At 37.2% G+C, this 22,145-nt stretch overlaps 1 long non-coding RNA gene across 1 annotated transcript in view; it reads left to right on the plus strand.

The window, feature by feature from the left end:
• The first annotated feature begins 309 nt into the window (after window positions 1–309).
• The window catches only part of LOC112205884 (uncharacterized), a 423,180-nt gene continuing 401,344 nt past the window's right edge, over window positions 310–22,145 (plus strand). Inside the window, exon 1 of the long non-coding RNA XR_002940002.2 lies at window positions 310–373. This is a non-coding gene — a long non-coding RNA (uncharacterized LOC112205884). The remainder of the gene's footprint in view (window positions 374–22,145) is intronic.

Here is a 22,145-nt window from a genome sequence, read left to right on the forward strand (position 1 = left end):
GTTAATATTAAAAATGTATTGGTTAATGTGAAATGGTTTTCCGTTGCCATCTTCTACCACTTTCTTGGAAGGGGAGAGCACAGGCTTTCTTTGCAATTGGAAACAGTGCTTCTGTTTTGAGATGAGCTGAAACAGTCAACATTCATTCGAGCCGTGACCTCCATGACTTTGAACATTTTTTAGCAACTTTCCACTCAGGATGTGCCTTATTTTTAGCCAAGCACACACGTTACCATTTTCAATTGCCTTTGATCATCTTGATTGATATTTTTCTAGATCTTTTCCTTAAACTTTTTTTTTTCATATTTACAGGCTTCTGGACTTTTTGAATTCTGAAACCAAAAGAAGAATAAGTCGAAGAATTCTTACTTTGGTATGTAGAAGCGTTCCAATTTGTTTGGTCTAAAAGTTATCCATGGAATTTTCTTCAGAGTGCTCTGTTTCATTCAATGTAGTTAAAGGTTGATTTCAGGTAATTTCTGAGATGTGATGATTTGGAAAATGTAAGACATAAAAATGAGGAACTTACGCGTTAATGGCTTTACTTTCAAAATGCCTATGTATCTTTCTGGCATGAATTTGACTTGGCTCATCACAGCTCTGATATCCTCTGCACATTGAGGTGTTGTAGTTACTACTTAATATTTGGTCTGGAAAAAATGAATCCAGTTGCTAAAGATTTTGTTGGTGGGTAGTCCGCAGCAGAACGATTGCTACGGGAGGTGCTGGCTGTATAAGTCATGAGCTTTGATAATTTCAGTGCTTAACGTACGGCTGCTGGTCTTGATAAAGTACTACATGATGGCTCATAGTTGCATTCCTAGTTGAAACTCAGCACAACTCTGGATTCTGATTGTTCTACAAATGAATGAGATACAATAGTAAGGAAATCCACAGAATAGTAAAACAGAATGTTGTTTGTTGGAATTCATTTCTGTGGCTGTAGGTAGAAGACGATATGGCAAATTCACTCACCAGAAAATTGTACTGTGAGTTTTTTGTTTTTGTTTTTGTTTTACATAAGAGAAAAGAAGGTAAAAAAAAGAGAAGAGTTTGAATGTCAAGTTTTGTTGGACGCAGAACCAAGTTACCATTTGCTGTTCCGGAGCCTCTTTGCTGTCCCCATAGGAAGAAAGTGTTCACAAAATGCTTTTAATCCTAGGAGCATTCCGTTGTTTAGCAAAAACATCTTTCTCACTGGCCTGAAATATACAAGGCAATTTTTTGTATGGCCATAGAAATATACTTTTCAATGCTCTGATTTGAAAATGGCGACATTGTTAAAAAAGAGCAGGGACTTGGGTACAGTGGTGAATGCATGAGACGTTCATTTTGATGAAGTGTTGAGTAGACCAGATGCTTGGTATCAAATGCCTTGATAAAATATTTTGGAAATGAGAGCTGGTTTCCATTAAAAAAAAAAAAAAAGCCCCCCTGGAGGGATTGACTTATGACTTTCACCATTTTGTTTTCATTTACTTCAAGTAGTTTTTAAAATTAAGTTTATCTATGAGCACGAGCCAGGCTTGGACTATAGATTTTCAGAAGTCAGTGTGCTTGACCCTAGATATTTGATCCCTGTTTGTGATTCTTGGTCATCTGGTGTTGTGATCCTCGTTAGCAGAACCACATCTGCATAGATAGCACTTTGATGCACATCAGAGCCCAAAACACTTGAATTTTCCAACAATGAGAACATTGGGTGTTTCTCTTGGTGTGTGCTAATGGTATGGACTGATTTTGCAGAATCACTGCAGCAAGCTGTAAATGATGTATGAAATGAAAAATTCCTGTCCAGTGCACAGAGCGAATATATACAGTTCTGTGTAATCACTGTGGTGCTGGGCTATTTGTTTTAATATTTCCTTCAGACATATAGCAGTTTTTTTGGTGAGTCATATCCAGACACTTGCCATTGGCACATAGCTCAGGTTTCTGTTACATATATTTTAAATAAATTTCAATGTTGTATAAGTGTACTTGAATTAATGCAATACCAGATTTTAGAAGACTTGACCTTTATAAAATAATATTTTTATGAAAACAATATCAACATTTTTGTTCTGAAAAATTTGGAAAATACTGAAGAGCCTAAATAGCAAAATTGGAAATCATTTTATGCCATTATGGAGAAATAGCCATTGTTTACATTTTGTATATATTCTTTAAGGTATTTTTTACCCACTGTAATTAGAATATACTCTTTGAAAAAATTATCCTATGCACTTCTTTTACACTTTCATTCCCAATAACCAATAGGGCTTGAACATCTCCCAATGGTCTTCTACAGTGTGACTTTTACTCACTGCATGCTGTTCACACATGCGCGTAACACAGAGAAGTTATACTCATTCCTATTATCGAAAAATGAACATTTAGTTTTTTCTGATTTTGCTAATATAAATAATTTCCTGTATCACTACTGTAATGTTTATGTGATTTCAGTAATTTTGGTGTATATTTGGTAATGCCAAACTTGTCTCTGTTCTCTTACAAAATTTTCTTTACTTTTGCATTTGTTTTTCCCTGTTGGGTTTTGACAATGACTGGATTATATTTATAAATTATTGGAGTAGACTGGTATCTGTGTAATATTGAGTCATTCCATTGGAGGACATAGAGTGTCTCTATTTATGGGTAAATTTTCTAACATGAATTCATCCTTGTGTACCAGAAATAAACCTCCCTAAGTCACAAGAGTATTTTATTTAGGGTTTCTGCATATTATATACCAGTATAATTCTTTTTTTGTGCCATCTTTGTTTAGGAGGAGAAGTTGTTTGAAGCCTCTAATTTTCTTTCAAGATTAATTGACCTGTTCAGGTTGTTTTCTATTTCTATTTGAATCAAGTTTGATGATTTATATTTTCCTGTTGAAATAACAGTTCATTTAAATTTATTTTTATAGATGCATACAAAATATTGTTATAGTTAAAATAATTCTAGAAATCTATTGTTAAATCACTTTTCTTATTCTTAATATATCTTTTTTCTTGATTAGCTATGCCAAAGGTAGTGTGGAAGAGCCAGGTCTAAAGTTTACTATTTCCAGTTGTTCTGTTTTCCTACTAGCTTTTAAAGTTGCATGCTTAGTTAATTCATTTTTTGTTGTTGTTGTTTATTAATAAAAATATTTAAAACTATGAACTTTGCTATGATTTTTAGCTTAGCTGCATCATATAACTTTTGCTGTTATATTCTTACTTTATTCATTGTTTAATAACCTAAAGTGATATTCTGATAGCCTCTAAGATCCAAAATTCTTTTATAAGAGTAATTTTAAATTTTAAAGTGGTTGATTTTATGACATCATCTGTTATTATTAATTTACAGTTTTATTTAATTGCCTCCTAAAATATACCTGTGATGACTTTTACTTAAATTTTGTTGACATATTTTGGGGATAGTATGTATAAACATCTTTGGAAAAGAATCCATGGTCACTGGAAATGAAGGCTATTTTCCTTAAGATAGAGAATTAACTAATTATAAAGCTCCACTATATCCTTTGGTCTTCTTTGACCAACTGTGAGGAATGTTAAAGTCCTTTATGAAGTTGGTCTTACTATTCTTTAACTTTTACTTCTAGAGATATTCACATTCTGAGAGTCAGTGTTGCGTTATTTGACACATGAAGATTGCATATTTGTGTTGAATTGTATTCCCTTAATATAAAGTCTGTCTTTGCCCACTTCATGTGTTTTGCCTTGCATTTTTTTCTCTAATACTAATATTAAAACTCTTTTTTTAATTTGTATCTCTTTAGTGTATGTTCACTCATCTTTTTACTCATCCTTTCTGTACTTGTTTGTCTTAGGTGTATTTCTTCTAATTGATACATAATTGGATTTGGTGTTGCGACTCAGTCTTCTAGTCTTTGTCTTCTCACAGGGAAATTTAAGCCATTTACGTACATTGTTATAAATAAAATATTAGCCTTATTGCTTTCTTTATATTTTCTTTTTGATTCTCTGGGTGTCTTTTATTATTTTTTGTTCTCTGTCTTTGGGCATATAGACTGTATGATTCTTTATTAGTATTTTATAAAGTATATGTTGGTATTCAATTTTTTTGGATCTAATTTCTCAAAACCATTATTTAATCTCTATATCTCCAACTGTCAAATTTAAGGGGAAAAAAAGTCATTATGTCTTTTATTTAAATGGAAGAGTTTAGCATACTTCTCATCTCCCCCACCCTGCAACATACATTCCATTGCTCTCCCCAGCCCTGTGTCTTGGTCTTTGTTTATAACCTCAGGTTTTAGAAAAAGTGTTATTTAGTAAAAATCATTAGTCTTAATGCATATGTTTATTTTTCAAAAATAATTTATAGTCAAAAATAATAGAAAACAGTTTATAATTTCTATTTAGCTTTTAAAATTTTTGCTATAATTAGTTATTGTTATGTTTAATTGGTTTCACTGTTCTCGATATGATTCTTATACTTTTTCCTTATTATTTTTGAGTTCTTAGTTATTTTTAAATCTCTCAGTGAGTTTGAGTATGGCTTTAGATAATTTTTCAAGAAAGATGGATGGTTGGTACGTTTTCTGAGTTCACACATTTGTGTGGATTTTTTTAATTCTTTGTTTAGATGTGCAATTCTTGAGTTGTACCATTTCCCCTCAAAATTTTATAATTTTGTTGTATTAATTTTCATATCTGAGGCAAGGCTGATTTTTTTTTAGATAATTGAAGGCTGTGTCAGTGTGTGTGCATATGTGCGTGCGTGTATGTGTATTGTTATTTTTCTATGCTCAGATATTTGTGAGACTTTATTTTTGTGTAACTCAGAATTTTTGGCCAGATCCAGGTATGAGTTTGCCTTGATAATGGTCATTCTTTTTATCTGTTACATGGAACTTTTTCAGTTGATAAGTATTTTCATCTGTTTTAGCTTAAGTTATTCACTTGGTTCCATTTATCCTATTCTTCTTTTCAGGAACCGCAGTAATCTAAGATGCTAAAACAATAAGTTCTATAAAGGCAGTGAAACTAATAGGGAAATCCTATCAGTTTCATTCACAGCACTTTACTGGGGTATATAGATACAGAGCCCAACACATTCTAGACCCTCAGTAAATCCATTTGTAATGGATAGATGAATGAACAAATGAATGAATGAATGTAAGATAAACCCCATATCTGATTTTATTTGTGTCTTTCTTCACTGATAATTTTTATCTTACATTTTTTTCTTCTTTTTAGGGAGGTTTTGGGAAATGAGCTCTCTAATTAACCATAAAACTGAAGGCTAAGATACTGCTTAGAGGGTACTTGGGCTGTGACTCTGCTTCCCTGGTCTCCCTCCCATGCCTTGTGAGAATATGGCTTTAATACTGTCTTTGCTTGAGAACCAGGAAAGTCTCACAAGTCTGAAACATTCCCTCTTAACATAAAACTAGCTCAAATTCTTTGCAAGGAATGCTTACTTTCAAGTATAAGGAGGAGGTGTTGGGGCTGGAACTGAGCTCAGACCCAAAGCTTCCTCTTGGGCAGAGTATCACTGACAGCTGGCTTGCTTCTGTGTCCATGAGCTTTACTGCATTACAAACCACCAAATGTAGCAGCTTATAACAGCAATCATTTATTAGGACATGCATGGTGCTGTAGGCCAGTAATTTGGGCTGGGTTCAGCTGGGCAGTTCTTCTGTAAGTCTCACATATGACATATGTGTCATTCCTGTGGTTATAGTCAGCTGAGAAGTCAACTGGGGCTGTTTTTTTCCTGATAGCCTCCTGCACATGTCTGGTGTTGGAGCCACATATCTGAGGGTTTCTAAAGCAGCAAGATAGGGCAAATGTCAACATATAAGCACTTTTCGAGACTGATTTAGTCACTTTGCTTAGATTCCATTAGTTAAAGGAAGTCACCTGACCAACCCAGATTCAAGAGGTAGAGAAAGAGACTCTAGGTCTTAATTGGAGAAACTGTCATGTCCTATTGCAAGGGCATGGATACAGCAATGGGGCAAATGTGAGGCCATCTTTACAATTCACTGCATTCCCACTAGGGACTCTGAAAACCAAAGGAATTCATGCTGAGTGTTGTCTATTCTTGACTGTGTTGCCCTCTTGGCCAATTAAATTGAAACTTAATCTAAGCTTACACAGTGTGTTTGATCTCTTCCAATTGATTTTTAGTCTTCCTGAAATGTCACACTGTGCACTTTCTACCTTAGCATTCTGTATTTACTGCCTTTAATGTGGATTTGCATTCTGCCCATGCATTTTTGGTTGTGCACAGCCTCTCTTCTCATTCATCTTTCTTTTTTCATTCTGTTACTTTTTTTGTATTCTATTTTTTTATAATTTTCTATGCCTTTTATAGTGAGGTCTATTTTACACTCTTCTGTATATGCAAAACTATTTAAGAATATTCATCACATGCTTATTTTGTGCAAAGTACTGCTTTCATACTAGAAACACAATAGCAAACAAGATTTGGCCCCTTCCTTCGAGGAATTAGAGTTGAGTACATTTTCTGATTTCTTCAAGTATATTTTCAGAGGCAATGATCTGTCTCTGAGTTTGGGAGATGTTTTTGTTTCCTTTTTGTGTAGTAGTCAATCACAGATGCTTTGTTTGGTGTTCGTCACCTGACTTAGGGGTTTGCTCTCATACCTGTCTCCTTGTGTGGTGGTCAGATTTCCTTCTTGGATCTGTATCTGGAGGGTGTATTGATGTGCATACGTTCTAGATCAATTCCTAGTTTTCATGGAGCTTCACTGCCCCTATAGTCTAAATCTCCATTCAGGTGGAATACATAACAAACTCAGGTTCCAGCCTGCCCTGCTGTTATCCCTGTTCTGCCCCAAGTCCAGCTCAGCACTTCAATTTTGAGGCTCTTTTCCAGGCAAATGCCATACCCTCTTCCTCCTTTAATTTTTCTAAGGTTGGTGTTTCTGAATGGATGGCAGGTAACTCAGTAGATATATTTTTGTGGAAAAATAGTCTAGTTTCTCATGAAATAGTTCTTGCCTAATCTTGAGACAGCTGCTAGCTTTTTTATCTCGGGTGGCAGACTGTGGGAGCCCAAGGAATCTTACTTCTTGGTGATAGCCTGGGAGGGGGAAGAGAATGAGGTTCCTTTAACAGCAGGATAAATATAAGGCCTTTTCCTATCTTCTCTCTGTGTGTGATTTTATGATTTTGGGGGGACTATTTTTATTAGTAATATTTCATACATATGAAACAAACTATGTCATATATATGTAGGTAACACAGCATAATAATGAAATGAATACCCATAACTTACGACCCAGCTTAAAAGTAGGAAAATTAATGGGACAGTGGCCTCTACCTGTGTGCCCCTTCCCTATTCTTATCTTGATATCCTCCTCCCCACTTAGAGGGGACCACTATTTTGAATACTGTGTGTTCACTGTTCCCTTGCCTTTTGAAAAACAGTTTTATTTAATATATTAATTTGAACTAAACAATATGTTGTTTAGATCTTTCTAATTTTTGAGTATTATAAAAACTGTGTCACAGCAAATGTAGACTGATGGGAGTGACAAATTTTCACTCAATATGATGTTTCCAAGATCCATTTATGTTGTTGCAAGTAAATGTATTTCATTCATTTCCACTGCTGTATAATAGGCCTTTGAGTAAATGTATCATGTTTTTGTAATCTATCAATTAAATTTAAAACAATCTATCTAATAAAAATAATGTCACTTTGAATATTTGGGTATAGTTCTCCCAGTTTTCATGTGTAAGAATTTCTTTTGGATATACAGATTCCTCATATTCATAAAAGTGTAAAATTATAAATGTATAAAATATAAGGTATAAAAAAGCATATAGTCTTTCTTCTGATCCTTTTAATGTCCACAAAACCTTAGTGTTGATCCTATGTGCCTTCTCTTTTATTATTCTCTCATTATTCTTTTGAAAAATAATAACTTTTGATTTTTATGATCATTTTTTATGATGCTCAGTTTCTATATTACTAATTTCTGTTCTTTATTATTTGATGTTGGCTCTGAATTTGGAAGGGTAGGTACAACTTGGCCAATCAAAAATGCTTAAATATTTGTCAGACATGAAATGTTCTTGAGAGCATTCATCAGAATATAGGAAATGCTGTTGTAATGGCGTTTTTGAAGTAGTTAGTCCTATTGGGTCCCCTGGAGTTCAGAAATGGTAACACGGAAGTCTTCAAATCTTCAGATCATTTGATTTCATTTAAGGGTTAATATTGGTGATATATTTTGGTTTTGTATATCTTGCCTTGTTCCCAGAATGATCTTGTTCCTTTCTCTTTTCCTGGTTGTTGATGAAATCTGATTCTGAGATGGGAATATGCTTCCTAGGGGTGTCAGAGTAAAGATTATATAATAGATGGTGTTTTTCTAATTGATTTGATCTGCTATCTGAATCTGTCTTATATACACTACTCTGTCCTTAAACTATCATTGATTTTTATTTGCTTTGGTTACCTGTGTTTCCTTTTATGTATTTTTTTTCCCCTCAGATCTGTCCCTCATTCTTGGGTAGTGTCAATTTTCTTTGCCTGGTATTTCTGTTTTTGAAAAAAAAAAAAGCAGAAAGATGACACTCTTCAATGGGCCATTTAGCTGAAGATTGGCAAGTGAGACATGCTTTTTCTATATATATAATGAGAGAGATGTATATAGGTTAATGTATGTATTTATAGAGAGGAATATTACAGCTATTTTATGATATTTAAAACTAAATGCCACAGTTGTATTTTTTCCTAAGTAAGTCTAAACTCCCCTTAAAGGAAAGCCAGGAAAAGTAGTAATTTGGAACTAGTTGGCTTAACTTAAAAAGCTCCCTTGTGACATTGGAGTGTGTTTCATGCAATTGCTTTCTTAGACTTCCTCATTAAAATATTGACTACTCCTTTTCTTCAGTAAATGCTAATCCCAGCTCCCATGTACATGTATTTACATTTCACTGCAGGCACCCTGCCAGGTTAGAAATAAAACCAATTTGTTAATATCACTATTTCCTTTTCAGCAAAGAAAATATGCATTAAATTAAAGGTTTTCTAAAAATAATCAGAAAAGGCTCCTGTTGGTACCAACCATGTATTTGTCTCTCTGGCTGAGGTGGTGATGGTTCATCTTTATCTGCCTGTGTTTCTCTGCTCATCTCAGCTCCGGCCGTCTCTTTGCAGAGCTCTGGATTCTCGAAGGCCACTGATGCTGGCTTTGCTCCGCTTTCCTCCCTGTTTCCGTTGCTGTTCTTTCGCTGGTCCCTGCCAGCACCCATCCAAGGATGCAAAACACTATTTTTAAAAGAATGTGAGCAAATGTGGTTAATCCTGGCCAATAACACGCTGCTGTGCTGGAGCATTCTCCCCAGAAGTCTTGGAAATCTTCGAACTGCAAAAGGGTTCCCATTTGATTTATGATTCATAAGTGGATCAGTGTTATTAAAATCCACAGGAGTCCTTTGTTCGTGTAGTCATTGTGAGGACCACCCATCATGCACTTCCATACACTGTTTTGAAAAAGAACATCCTCCTGGAGCCCATAGCTGTTTCTTAAATAATCCTTCTGGAGAAACCAACTAATTATGCAACTGAACATTAAGTCATATTAGTAACTGTAGAATGTTTGTGCACATCGGGTTATCTAAACTTGCAAACTTCAAGTGAATTTTCAATAAAAGCTAACCTTATTAGCATACTTTGCCTGGCTGGATGCTACTCTTTACTTTGTGGAATATTTTATTTATAAAATGGATTGATTGACATTTACCATTATTCCCATAATCCTTAAGGAAAAAAGAGTCATTTGCAAATGTCACAGTATAGTTTGGTGCTGGGAGAAGTAAAATCTAGCATCTAAAAATTTGGTGCATATGTTTTGTTAGTTTTTCCTGTTTTTACTCCTTATTTCATTACGTTTTCCCCATTGTTTTTTCCTGCAGTCAAATAACGGTCTTTGCTCTACCAAGGTTAGAAGAACAAGGTCTTACTGATAATCTTCATGCTACATTTCTACTTTGGGGAAAACGCTAAAGTAAAAAAGATTAAGCTTAAAGTAGTCGATTGATGACTTTTCTTCTAATTTTGTCTTAACTGGATTTCAGATTTGGAGCTCTGAGTGTTTTACTGCAAATAATCCATATTGGCCAACAAAGTTAGGAACTGTTTCCCTCCTGAGCCATTTCATCTTTATAATTTTATACCATTTTACTCCTATTCCTTGTGAATGGAGGTGTTGGCCTCTCTCTTGCATCATGATTTTCAGATTTCAGATTGGCGTGGTATCATACACTTTCTAAATTCTGTAAAAACTTGGGCTGGATGCAAACCAACAATGTAAAGATCTTTCTGCTGTAGTCTTTGGTCCTGGAAGTGGTCAGCATTGAGATACTTCTCAGGAAAGCATATTTAGCAGTGCAGTGTTGTTCTGCGAGGGAAACCACCTTATCCAGCTGGTAAGCAATTTATGCCCTGAAGCATGAAGATTTCATAGCCCTTGTAATTTTATCCTTCCTGGTGTCGCTGCAGGTGCTATTTTTATTCATATAAATATTTAATCTTCTATAAAACTTATTAAGCTGTTGGCCTCAATAATATTTTTTGGCAGTGAGTTCCCTAGGTTAAAGGGACACAGTCAAGTACAACAGCTTAGCTCAAGATCAGTTTTAAATAAAGGTATAAAAGGTGATTTTCTGAGATTTAAAAAAAATACCCCAGCAAAGCTGTTTGGGGTTTGACTAGGACATTTCCCAGTAATGCTGCCACGGTCTCAGTAGCACTGAGCTGGCATCTGAGAGACCAGGAAACAAGCTTAGTTGAAACTAAAGTGAAAGCACTTTCTGTACATCCTAGAGCTAGTGAAAAGAAAAAGCAGGCAAAGCCTCTATAAAGAGTGTTCTTCACTTTCATGGCCTCCAGGTCTTCATGTTCAGATTTTTGCATGACTTTTAATTCACAGAAATAGTTCTGCCTATCAGATTTTCCTAACCCTTTTCAGGTGGTTGGCTTCTTTTCATGGATACCCCTTTTTATCTTAAAAACTTACAAGCTTCCCTGAGTCTTTTGGTCGCACAGGAGCACCAGCCAGGAATATATGGTGGTGTGTTCTACTTCCCTTTAGAAGGTCATCTAGAGATCACATGGGGGTTTCTCCAGTTGAATTCAGTTAAACCAGATCCACATTAGAAAATACAAAGATCGGCCGGGCATGGTGGCTCATGCCTGTAATCCCAGCACTTTGGGAGGCCAAGGCGGGCGGATTACCTGAGGTCAGGAGTTCGAGACAAGCCTGGCCAACATGTTGAAACCCCATCTCTACTAAAAATACAAAAATTAGCAGGGCGTGGTGGCACATGCCTGTAATCCCAGCTACATGCAAGGCTGAGACAGGAGAATTGCTTGAGCCCAGGATGCAGAGGTTGCAGTGAGCCCAGATCGCACCACTGCCCTCCAGCCTGGCCGACAGAGCTTTAAAAAAACTAGAAAATAGAACAGAAAAAAAAATAATAAATAGAAAAAAAATAGAAAAGAAAAAGAAAGAAACAAAAGAAAATACAAAGTTCACACTGTCTTCCACAATGGTTGAACTAATTTATACTCCACCAACAGTTTAAAAGTATTCCTATTTCTCCATATCCTCTCCAGCATCTGTTGTTTCCTGACTTTTTAATAATTGCCATTCTAACTGGCATGAGATGTGGTTTTGATTTACATTTCTCTAATGACCAGTGATGATGAGCTTTTCTTCATATGTTTGTTGACTGCATAAACGTCTTCTTTTGAGAAGTGTCTGTTCATATCCTTTGCCCACTTTTTGATGGGGTTGTTTTTTTCTTATAAATTTGTTTAAGTTCTTTGTAGATGCTGGATATTAGCCCTTTGTCAGATGGATAGATTGCAAAAAAAAAAAAGGATGAGTTTATGTCCTTTGGAGGGACATGGATGATGCTGGAAACCATTATTCTCAGCAAACTAACACAAGAACAGAAAACCAAACACCACATGTTCTCACTTATAAGTGGCAATTGAGCAATGAGAACACATAGACACAGGGAGGGGAATATCACACACTGGGGTCTGTTGGTGGGTGGGGGCTAGGTGAGGGATAGCATTAGGAGAAATACCTAATGTAGATGATGGGTTGATGGGTGCAACCAACAACCATGGCCCATGTATACCTATGTAACAAACCTGCACGTTCTGCACATGTATCCCAGAACTTAAAGTATAATTTAAAAAAAAAAGAAAGTACAAAGATCAGCAGCTTGAGGTATGTGCATTTACTGTCTAGGTAGACATGAATGAACTCTAGAGTTGTACATTTCTTTGTCTTCCTGGATACTTACAATGGCTAGTACATTTCCCTTTCTCTTGACCATGATAGACACTTGTGCCGCAGAATAGTCTGGCACACATAGATCTGCACTGGCTTAGAGGGTGGTCCGGATGAGTCCATTCTTTTGGCAAGCTTCGTAGAGGTGGCTTATCATTTTCAAGAAGGAAACATGAATATGTTAATATGTGTTATAAATAGAACACAAGCCATTGCATATGTAATGAAACTTTAAATGAGGAATTGTAAGTGCTGTAGGAATTCAAAGAAATTGCTAATTGGCCAGAATGCTCAAGAGAAGGTGGCACTTGAACTGGTTCTTCAGGAAACCTGAGATTTGGACAAGGGAAGTGGAAGTGAGGGAAGATGAGATGGTGCAAGTCAAGCAAGGCTACCGTCCAATAATGGCAAAACTTCAGTGCAGTAGGTTTTGTGGCTTCTCAAGTAAGTTCTCACCTTAATCTCAAAATGAGATTATGTGTTGGTTCAGTCTATATTATGTGCAACTAAATTTAGTGCTAAACTTTTACTGATTGTTATCCTTCCTATTGGTATAGTTCTTTTAAATGTTCTCATAGTTCCAAATATTAGGGACCAGTATCTTCCTGAGCATTTTTAACTCATTCTTACTTAGCAGGTCTTTACCTTGTGGCAAATAAGCAACCGAACTGTCATACACGCTGGTGGAATACAAAATGGTACAGCCACTTTGGAAAAACAGTTTAGTAGTTCTTAAAAATAAACTGAAACATATATGTATCATTTGATCCAGCCAACCTACTCCCAGGGATTTTCCCAAGAGAAATAAAAACTTATGTTCACACAAAAGCGTATGTTAACATTTACAGTGGCTTTACTCATAATCGCCAAAACCTGGAAACCGTCCAGGTGTCCTTCAACTAGTGAATGGATAAATAGTTGCATATCCAGCCGGGTGTGGTGGCTCACGCCTGTAATCACAGCCCTTTGGGAGGCTGAGGCAGGTGGATCACAAGGTCAAGAGTTCGAGACCAGTCTGGGCAACATGGCAAAATCCCATATCTACTAAAAATACAAAAATTAGCCGGGCATGGTGGCGGGCACCTGTAATCCCAGCTACTTGGGAGGCTGAGGCAGGAGAATCGCTTGAACCCGAGCGGTGGAGGTTGTAGTGAACCGAGATGGTGCCACTGCACTCTAGCCTGGGTGATGGAGTGAGACTCCCATCTCAAAAACAAATAAATAAATAAGTTGTATATCTGTACAATGGAATATTACTCAGCAATAACAAGAATGAACTACTGATAAACTCAATAACGTGGATGAATCCCACAGGCATTGCGTTAAGTGAAAGAAGCCAGACTCAAACATCTCCATGCTGCAGATTCCATTTCATTGCATTCTGGAAAAAGCAAAACTAGGTAAAGAGAACAGATCAGTCGTTGCTAAGGGCGGCACAGGGCAGAGAGATTGACTTGAGAGTACAAGGGGATTTGGGAGGAGTGATGGAACTTTTCAGTATCTCGGTTGTAGTGGTGGTGGCATGACTGTGCATTTGACAAAACTCATACACCCGTACACTAAAAAGAGTGAATTTTATTTCATGTAAATTATACTTCAGCAAGTGTGACTATAAAGAGAAGGGTCCAGCAGTCTGGGAATTACAGATCTGACGTGATGTCCTCACGTTTCCTGTAGTAGAAACTTCAAGGCTTCATATGGGAGCATTTTCTGTCTCAGGAGGTTTTGTTCAGAAACTTTCCATCATCCCTTCAAGGAATCTTTAAAACTCCCTTAGTATTTTTGTGGAGATGCCCAAAGACCTTATATTTGATAATAAGAGCTCTCTGAACACAAACATTTTGTATATGAAAAAAGAAGCACAATTTTAGAAGGTTTAATTATTTCATATCGGAACAGGTAACTCTTTTGAGACATGAATATGACATGGTGTGATCCCATGTAACTTCTCTGCTATGTGAGTAATGGATCTGCTGGCTTTATAGGACATGGAGATTTAAATCCTTTAAACCAATCTGTATGTCCATTTTTCCATATCCGATCAAACTCTCCAGCCCACAAACTGCCACTCAGGTCGCTTAAAAGTTATTGAAGAAAAGTCAGCTGGGTGCGGTGGCTCACGCCTGTAACCCCAGCACTTTGGGAGGCTGAGGTGGGTGGATCGCAAGGTCAGGAGATCGAGACCATACTGGCTAACACGGTGAAATCCTGTCTCTAGTAAAAATACAAAAAAATTAGCCGGGCGTGGTGGTGGTCTCCTGTAGTCCCAGTTACTCATGAAGTTGAGGCAGAAGAATGGCGTGAACCCAGGAGGCAGACCTTGCAGTGAGCCTGGGCGACACAGTGAGACTCCACCTGGGTGACAGAGCAAGACTCTGCCTTAAAAAAAAAAAAAAAAAAATAGTTATTGAAGAAAAGTCACAAAACTGGTCATGTGGTACAGTAAAAAATCATTTGGTCCACAGTGATGCCAAATCATCTCTCTATTTATGTGGGGTTTTAAAATTTATTTGTATCTCATCTGCTTTTAAAATGAATTATCTTAGTAAAGCAGATATCCTGGAATTTGTTCATTTTCTTAGGTCACAATCCCACTGCCATATCCTTCACTTTGGTGGAGCAATCTCTGTATCACCCTGGGCAAATCACTGCCATCTTCCTGGGTCTCAGCATCCTCTTCTTAAATGTACAATGATCAGGCCAGGCATGGTGGCTCACGCCTGTAATCCCAGCACTTTGGGAGGCCGAGGTGGGTGTATCACTTGAGGTCAGGAGTTCGAGGCCAGCCTGGCCAACATGGTGGAACCCCGTCTCTACTAAAAATACAAAAATTAGCTGGGCATGGTGGCTGGAGCCTGTAATCCCAGCTACTCGGGAGGCTGAGGCAGGATAATCACTTGGACCTGGGAGGTGGAGGTTGCAATGAGCCAGGATGGCACCACTGCACTCCAGCCTGCGCAACAGAGCGAGACTCTGTCTCACCAAAAAAAAAAAAAAAAAAAAAAGTGCAATGATGATCAGAAAGATCATCTCTTCAATGGTCCCCAAGCACCTGTTATGACTACTTTCATTGCATTTGTCACACTATATTTAATTACTTACTTTTGTATTCATCCTCTACATTAGACTGTAAACTCCGTGAGAGCAGGGACAATAGTGCTCTTAATCACTCTGCACTCTTCAGCAGACAAGAGGCACTAACACAATATTTGTTAAATAAATGAATAAATACATCTGCCTTCTCTAATGGACCATGACTGTGCTGCTGACTATGTTTATCCCATTACATATTTTAAATGGAATAAAACTCCTGTGGAAATGCATTAACTAAGTGTTAGCTATGTGCAAAAAAATATTGGTATATGGAAAGGAAAAGTTATTGTCCTTTATAATTACTTTCCTCTGGGTGTATCTGAATGCTCTGTTAAAATTTCCTCTTTGGTACACCTTATACATGTCTGCCTCTTTTGGTCCTGCTGTAACCAGGTGGTAGCTCTTCCAAAGGAGTGTTTTTATAATTTGTGCTGTATCTCATCTTAATGGACATCTAAATGGCACCGGGTATATTGCTGGTGATCTCTTGGTAGATGAATGAATATGGTTGCTCCTTGTGATGGGAAGTCCAAAATGGCAAATACTATGGGATTTCAAATTTCAGTATTTGGTGACTATTTGTGGATATGGATTGATTTTTTTAAATCACTTGCAATCACTGAATCAGGGACTAGCATTATAAAAAGCAAGTTTCTGAAAGAATATAAACATGTGGTTGTTACATAGAACGAATATATGTACTGCATATAGCACTGTGCTGGATATGCATCCTTTAACCTTAAGCCATCTTCGATTTTTGTATTAGATATTGATGCAATTGTCAAAGCCCAGTTTCTCCATTTATGGTAGTTCTTTGTTTTTCGTGGGAATTAGGTCAGCACTAAATAGTGCTAGCCATCTCAAGATTTCCCTCTAGAAAACAAGGCTTCTAGATGTGCAGAAAAAGGTCAGCAATACTGTTTGGCAAAGTTACGTTGCCCTCCTAGGTGACAGCAGTGCCTGGTTCAGTTTGGAAAACTGACTTGCAAAAGAGTTTTCTTTTTCTCACACTTCTTTCCTTTTCTTTTTTAAAAATGACATTCCCTTCCCAGAGTAAAATTATTTTATATTCAGTTCTCTTTGAAAACAATTTGTCTATCTAGAGAAAAGTCTGAAGTTACTCTGCTGCATCTCTAAATGGGTGGTGTTCCCCAAAGTTCCTCTGAGCTCGATGGCCTGCTGAGGCTTTGAGTAGGTTGTAAATGTGTCAGTGCATGAGACTGAGGTGGGGGTGGTTACAGAACATAGAGGTTAATTGCTCCAATGAGAAAGAAATACCTGCCATATCCTAAAGTCAGTCCATTTCCCTCTCAGAGATAGTGGATTCTTAGCACTACCCATCTTGGTTTTGTTTTAATATCTACTATGACAGTTTTACTCTGATTTTCATGGCTTACGCTTCCCCAGATGCATTCATTCCTTAGTTAACAAACATTTATTCAGCATCTCCTTTGTCCCAGACACATTCTGGGTCTTAGGGATGCATTTATGTACAAAATGAGCCAAGGGCTTTCAAACCCGTGTTGCTTTCTGTTATCCTTGCTATCTTGGAAAGCCAGTAGGACTTCTATTTTTTATTCCCACTAGGAAATGAGAGCGAGTTTGTGGCTTTCCTTTGGATCATACAGGAAGTTGTTGGCAAAATTGGAACTGGAAACTAGATCTTTGTGCTCCACATGAACTGTGCCATTCATTGTACCAGGCAAGACCTGCAGGGTGGGGAGTGGAGGTGGTCAAGGTGCCCTTGGATGAATGCCTGTTGCATTTGTCTTTAGATCGTGACCTGCTAAAGGGCTACCTGACAGCTTGGCTTTGAGAAATGACCTGCCATTTCCAAACAGCATCACGGAGAGTCAATTAGACAAAAAGATGGGAAGCAAGCTACTGAGTTTCAGGATGTTCTTGTTGTGTCTTTGGAAAGGAAAAATAGTCAAGGAGAAGGTATGAAATGCAAACAGTTTTCTCAAACTCATGTCTGTCAAGACGGTACAAATCAGAATGGCTTTCACTCCTCCCCCACTCAACCCAACCTCTTTTCTTTTTTATTTTATTTTATTTTTTTGGAAGGGAAGAGATGACCCTGCTGAGTTTTGGAGTATGCCTATAGCAGCTTTTAGCAAATCACGATCCCAGCAGTAGGTTCAGCTTTGAAGAAAGATTTACAAATCTCTCACTGCTTTATAAATATCTGCATTTATATCTTAAAGAAGAAGAAAAAAAAGCCCCTCACGGTTGGCCTCTGCCTCCTCACCCCTTCTCCCCCGCCCACTTCCCCTTTTCTTGCCTTCTTCTTTTAGAAATTAAAGATTGTGATGTGTGCAGGAAATGAGGGTCTATAAAATTGTGATAAAATGTTCTTGCAAAATTGCCTTTGAATTTTCGCCTTGAATTGCAGGCGAAATGAAATTGTTCGCTTTCAGCATTGCTTTGTTTTTGACCCCTTTTTGTGAATTCTCAAAGGAAAGAAACATATTCCCATCTTTTATAGTAATCAAATTTATCTGGCATCTCTCAGCCTCTTGAATTACTTATGCTAGAGTTGGCCAGCCTCAGGAAGGCTGTGGCTGGTTTATTTATTTATTGTTCTAAAGTGAGGGTTTTTGACATAAGGTTCCCACATCATCCTAGGGGGGTATGGAAGAAAAATCGAAAGTGTTTTCTGACATCCCATATGTATGTTATGTATATACGTGCATGTGTCTCGTCAAGGTAAGAGATATCCATCTAATGAGAAATAAGGGAGAAACGCTGTGACCGTGGGTCATGGATATTTAATATTTCTGCATGAGAGAGAAAAAAAAATCTCATCTCACAGATGTAAAATTCTGTGTATGAAGCCAAAAAAATCTGGGAAAAGGCTTTACACTTGCGCAAAAGTGCTAATAATTGGTTGTAATGCTATTTAGTAACTAGTTGATTTAACAACTATGTCTGTAACAGGTGATTATATCACCTTGTAATATCAGGGTTTTAACATAAGTCTCTTTCACATAATAATGCATGATCAGAGAGTGCACCTCAGCTGTCACCTGCCACAGCATTTTATCAAGTACAGCCTGGCCTGGCAACCCTGAGTTCTTGTGTAACATGATTCTTTCTTAAAAAAAAAACAAAAAAAAAGAATGACCTACGTTATAGGTGCAAACCTGCAAAAATCAGATTTGAGTTTCTAAATGAAATCTTTCTTATGTAGAGAAAACAGAGTAATATACAATCATCTGGGAGAATACATAAATAGTACTTTTTATTGTCTGTGACCTTAAACTCCATCTGGCTCAAGTTAAAATTTAGATAAGAGAAATTATTGTTTGAAACCATTACTAATGCCTCACACATCCTTTTTTTTTTTTTTCTGAGATGGAGTTTTGCTTTGTTGTCCAGGCTGGAGTGCAGAGGCAGGATCTCAATTCACTGCAACCTTCACCTCCCAGGTTCAAGTGATTCTCCTGCCTCAGCCTCACAAGTAGCTGGGATTACAAGCACGCACCACCACGCCTGACTAATTTTTTGTATTTTTTGTAGAGACAGGGTTTTGCCATGTTGGGCAGGATGGTCTCAAACTTCCAACCTCAACTGATCTGCCTGCCTCTGCCTCCCAAAGTGCTGGGATTATAGGCGTGAGCCAGCACACCCGGCCATACATCCTTTATTTAAAATCTGTGCTTGGAAAAGTATATGATGTATCCAACTGTTGAACTCCTTTCATGCTTATATGTTCCAAATTACAGTGAGTTAACTCTGCAAAGCTCCAAGCAGGTACTGTATTTTCTTTCTGTTTTTTGTTTGTTTTTTACAATTTAGGCAAACTGTGTTTACATCATAACCTACTCTTCATACTGATTTTTCAAAGGCTTCTTTGCTTCTGGTTTATTATTTATAAGTTTCTGAAATAGGAGCTCACACAAGAAACAGGACCCTTTATTTTCAGATATTCTTATTTAAGTCAGTAAAATGTCCATAGAAGTTTAAGAAAATGTTAAATGAAGATCCTTAGGAACAGCTGTGTTATGTGCAATTTAAGCATCTCTCATACAGTCTTCACTTTTGTGACACTGTGAGGATTTTAGAATCATTGGAGTAGATATGGGTATGCAATTCACCCTCTAACTGGTCAGTAGATACATGTAGATCAGCATATTAGTAGAACAGATAGATCCTAGGATTAAAGCAAAAGGTCAGCAAGTTCTATGCAAGTGGGAAGGTTTGCATGAAGTTAACTAACAAAATTAGGTTTAGTTTAGAGATGTTTATTTTAACAATCATTATCTATGACTTAATTTCTGATTAACTTATGCAATAAAGGAATTAACTAACCCACCTGTCACATTTTGTTTTTGATGAAAAAGAGAAGAAAATGGGTTTTCAAGAAGATTTAAATGCAAAAGCACGTTTTCATTGTGTTTCTCGTGGGGCTACAGATTTCAAGAGGATGTAGTATCCCTTATGAGCCGTATACAACAGATCAGCAACTTGCATTTCAGTTTCTCCTTTTTCCCTTTTAAAAAAATCTTTAATGTTTATGTAAATGGTTTAATCCACAGAAATGCAGATTAACATGATTCTTAATTGTGGCAGCAAAGGAGCAGGAAGGATTGATATTTATTAGAAATAATTTTAAAAACCATTTTCTTCTGTGCCCTCAGAGAAGGCAGCACAAATATTTTTCTGGTTCATACACAGTAATTTAAATGTGTCCAGTTTTGCAGTTGTGACTACAAATCAATTTAGTGTGGGTTTGTTCACATCTAAAGGAAAGTTAAATGCTGACTTTAAAAGTAGAGAAGCGTTCCATAGAAATCCTTTGCTTTTAAAAAGCACACGTTTGACTGTGATCCTTAAAAGCTTTTTATTGAACTATTTTCTTTTTCTGTTTGCAAAATTCACAAAGGGCTGTTCTGTAAGCCCTCCTTGTATTTTCCCTAGTTCATCCTAAATTTTGCCTCGGGTGAATAAACAGCAACAGTGTTCAATTTCCCGTTCTGAATGTATATGCCAACACAGAGGGCTTTTATTACAAGGAAAGAAATCAAATCATTGTCATCTAAAGTGCTAATTATGTCTGATGTATGTATGGCATACACTTAATTCAAAGAGAGCTTAGGAAATGATACACCTTCCGTAATTACAGTGACCAACCTCGCTCCATCAATCTAAATTTTTTTTTCAATCCATGTTCATTTGAGTGGCTCTATTTTTATTAAATGGCTTTCTTAAGCTTCAACAGACCCACTTGCTGCTAATAAGGAAACTTGAACGAAGTATTTTGGAACCGCATGCAATAAGAAGGCATGTACACGATATACGCCCAGATGAGTATACACAGATAAACCACAGAGAATGCAGTTATACTCTTCTCCCATTGGGGCACAGAACTGCAAACGGAGGATAGACTTTGCCATGCTTTGCTTGCTTAATGAATTTGTGTATCCAGTTAACTAAGAATACTGTATTTCTATTTCAGGGGAGCCTGAAAGCTCTCCATACAGCTGACAACAGAGCCTGTAGCCACCTCCCCAGGGACATTAAGACCTTGTGAGTGCGCATGGTGCCTTGGGAATCTCTGAGGGTAACATTTAGGAATGACTTCTCTTCCTTTGTTTTTCTTCATGAGAGAAAGCTACCGTTCTTCTCAGAGCCAAATTGTACGTGGCTTCTAATCGAACCTGACACCCTTATATAAATGAAATAAAAGTAGGTTTTAATTAGAGTGAAGGATGCTGATGTTCTTTGAAGCTACTTCAGGGTCCTTCTCTTCCCTGAGTCCTGCAGCAGACAAGGTTGTTTTTGCACGTATGTACATTTTTGGCTGCAGAGATGTTGTGTGAATCCCTGCCTGTCATAAGGACCAATTGGCCAAATGTGATGCTCGGTTTTGTCCTGTCACCCTTCTGTGTCTTTCTTCCATTAGTTACATATCCATCCAAAGTGCATACTGTGGGAACCATATATATTTCGGTAGATTTTCTCAGCAAGAATGAAATCCAACCACATCTCCTTTCTATTGTTTTTCCTTTTTTGCCATCTCTCTCCATCTCTTTCTCCTTAATTCCTATCAACTCTTAATTTTTCCGTTTCTCTTTGGTTACCTATCTTAGAATCTGGGTGGATTTGGTGGGAAAGTTAGTGCCACCTGATTATAGTAGTTCTTGGTAAATAATGCATCCATTATTTATGTTTATTTTTAAGTCAAAATGGTAATACCAAAATTGGAAATTTTGGTTGTTATACTGCTATGCAAATAGATAAATCTCGAACAAAGATGTAGTTTTACGGAATACTTTTTAAGAAAATCTTAGTTAATAGTTTTGTGCTAAATTTTCAAATTATCCATTTGTTTTAGCCTGCTTTTAAAAAGCATTTTAAATTACAGAAGACTTGGTATTATTAAAAAATAATAACCATATTTGGAGTTACGCAGTTGGGTTCTGACTATACAAGTGGATGATACGTCATAAAATTTCTATTTCTGGCCAGGCACGGTGGCTCATGCCTGTAATCCCAGCACTTTGGGAGGCCAAGGAGGGCAGATCACCTGAGATCAGGAGTTTGAGACGAGCCTAGCCAACATGGTGAAAACCTGTCTCTATCAGAAATACAAAAATTAGCTGGGTGTGGTGGCGCATGCCTATAATCCCAGCTACTCGGGAGGCTGAGGCAGAATTGCTTGAACCCAGGAGGCAGAGGTTGTGGTGAGCTGAGTTGGTGCCACTGCGCTCCAGTCTGGGTGACAGAGCGAGACCCCATTTAAAAA

Source organism: Pan troglodytes, chromosome 18 (assembly GCF_028858775.2).
Source record: "Pan troglodytes isolate AG18354 chromosome 18, NHGRI_mPanTro3-v2.0_pri, whole genome shotgun sequence".
Lineage (NCBI taxonomy): Eukaryota > Metazoa > Chordata > Mammalia > Primates > Hominidae > Pan > Pan troglodytes.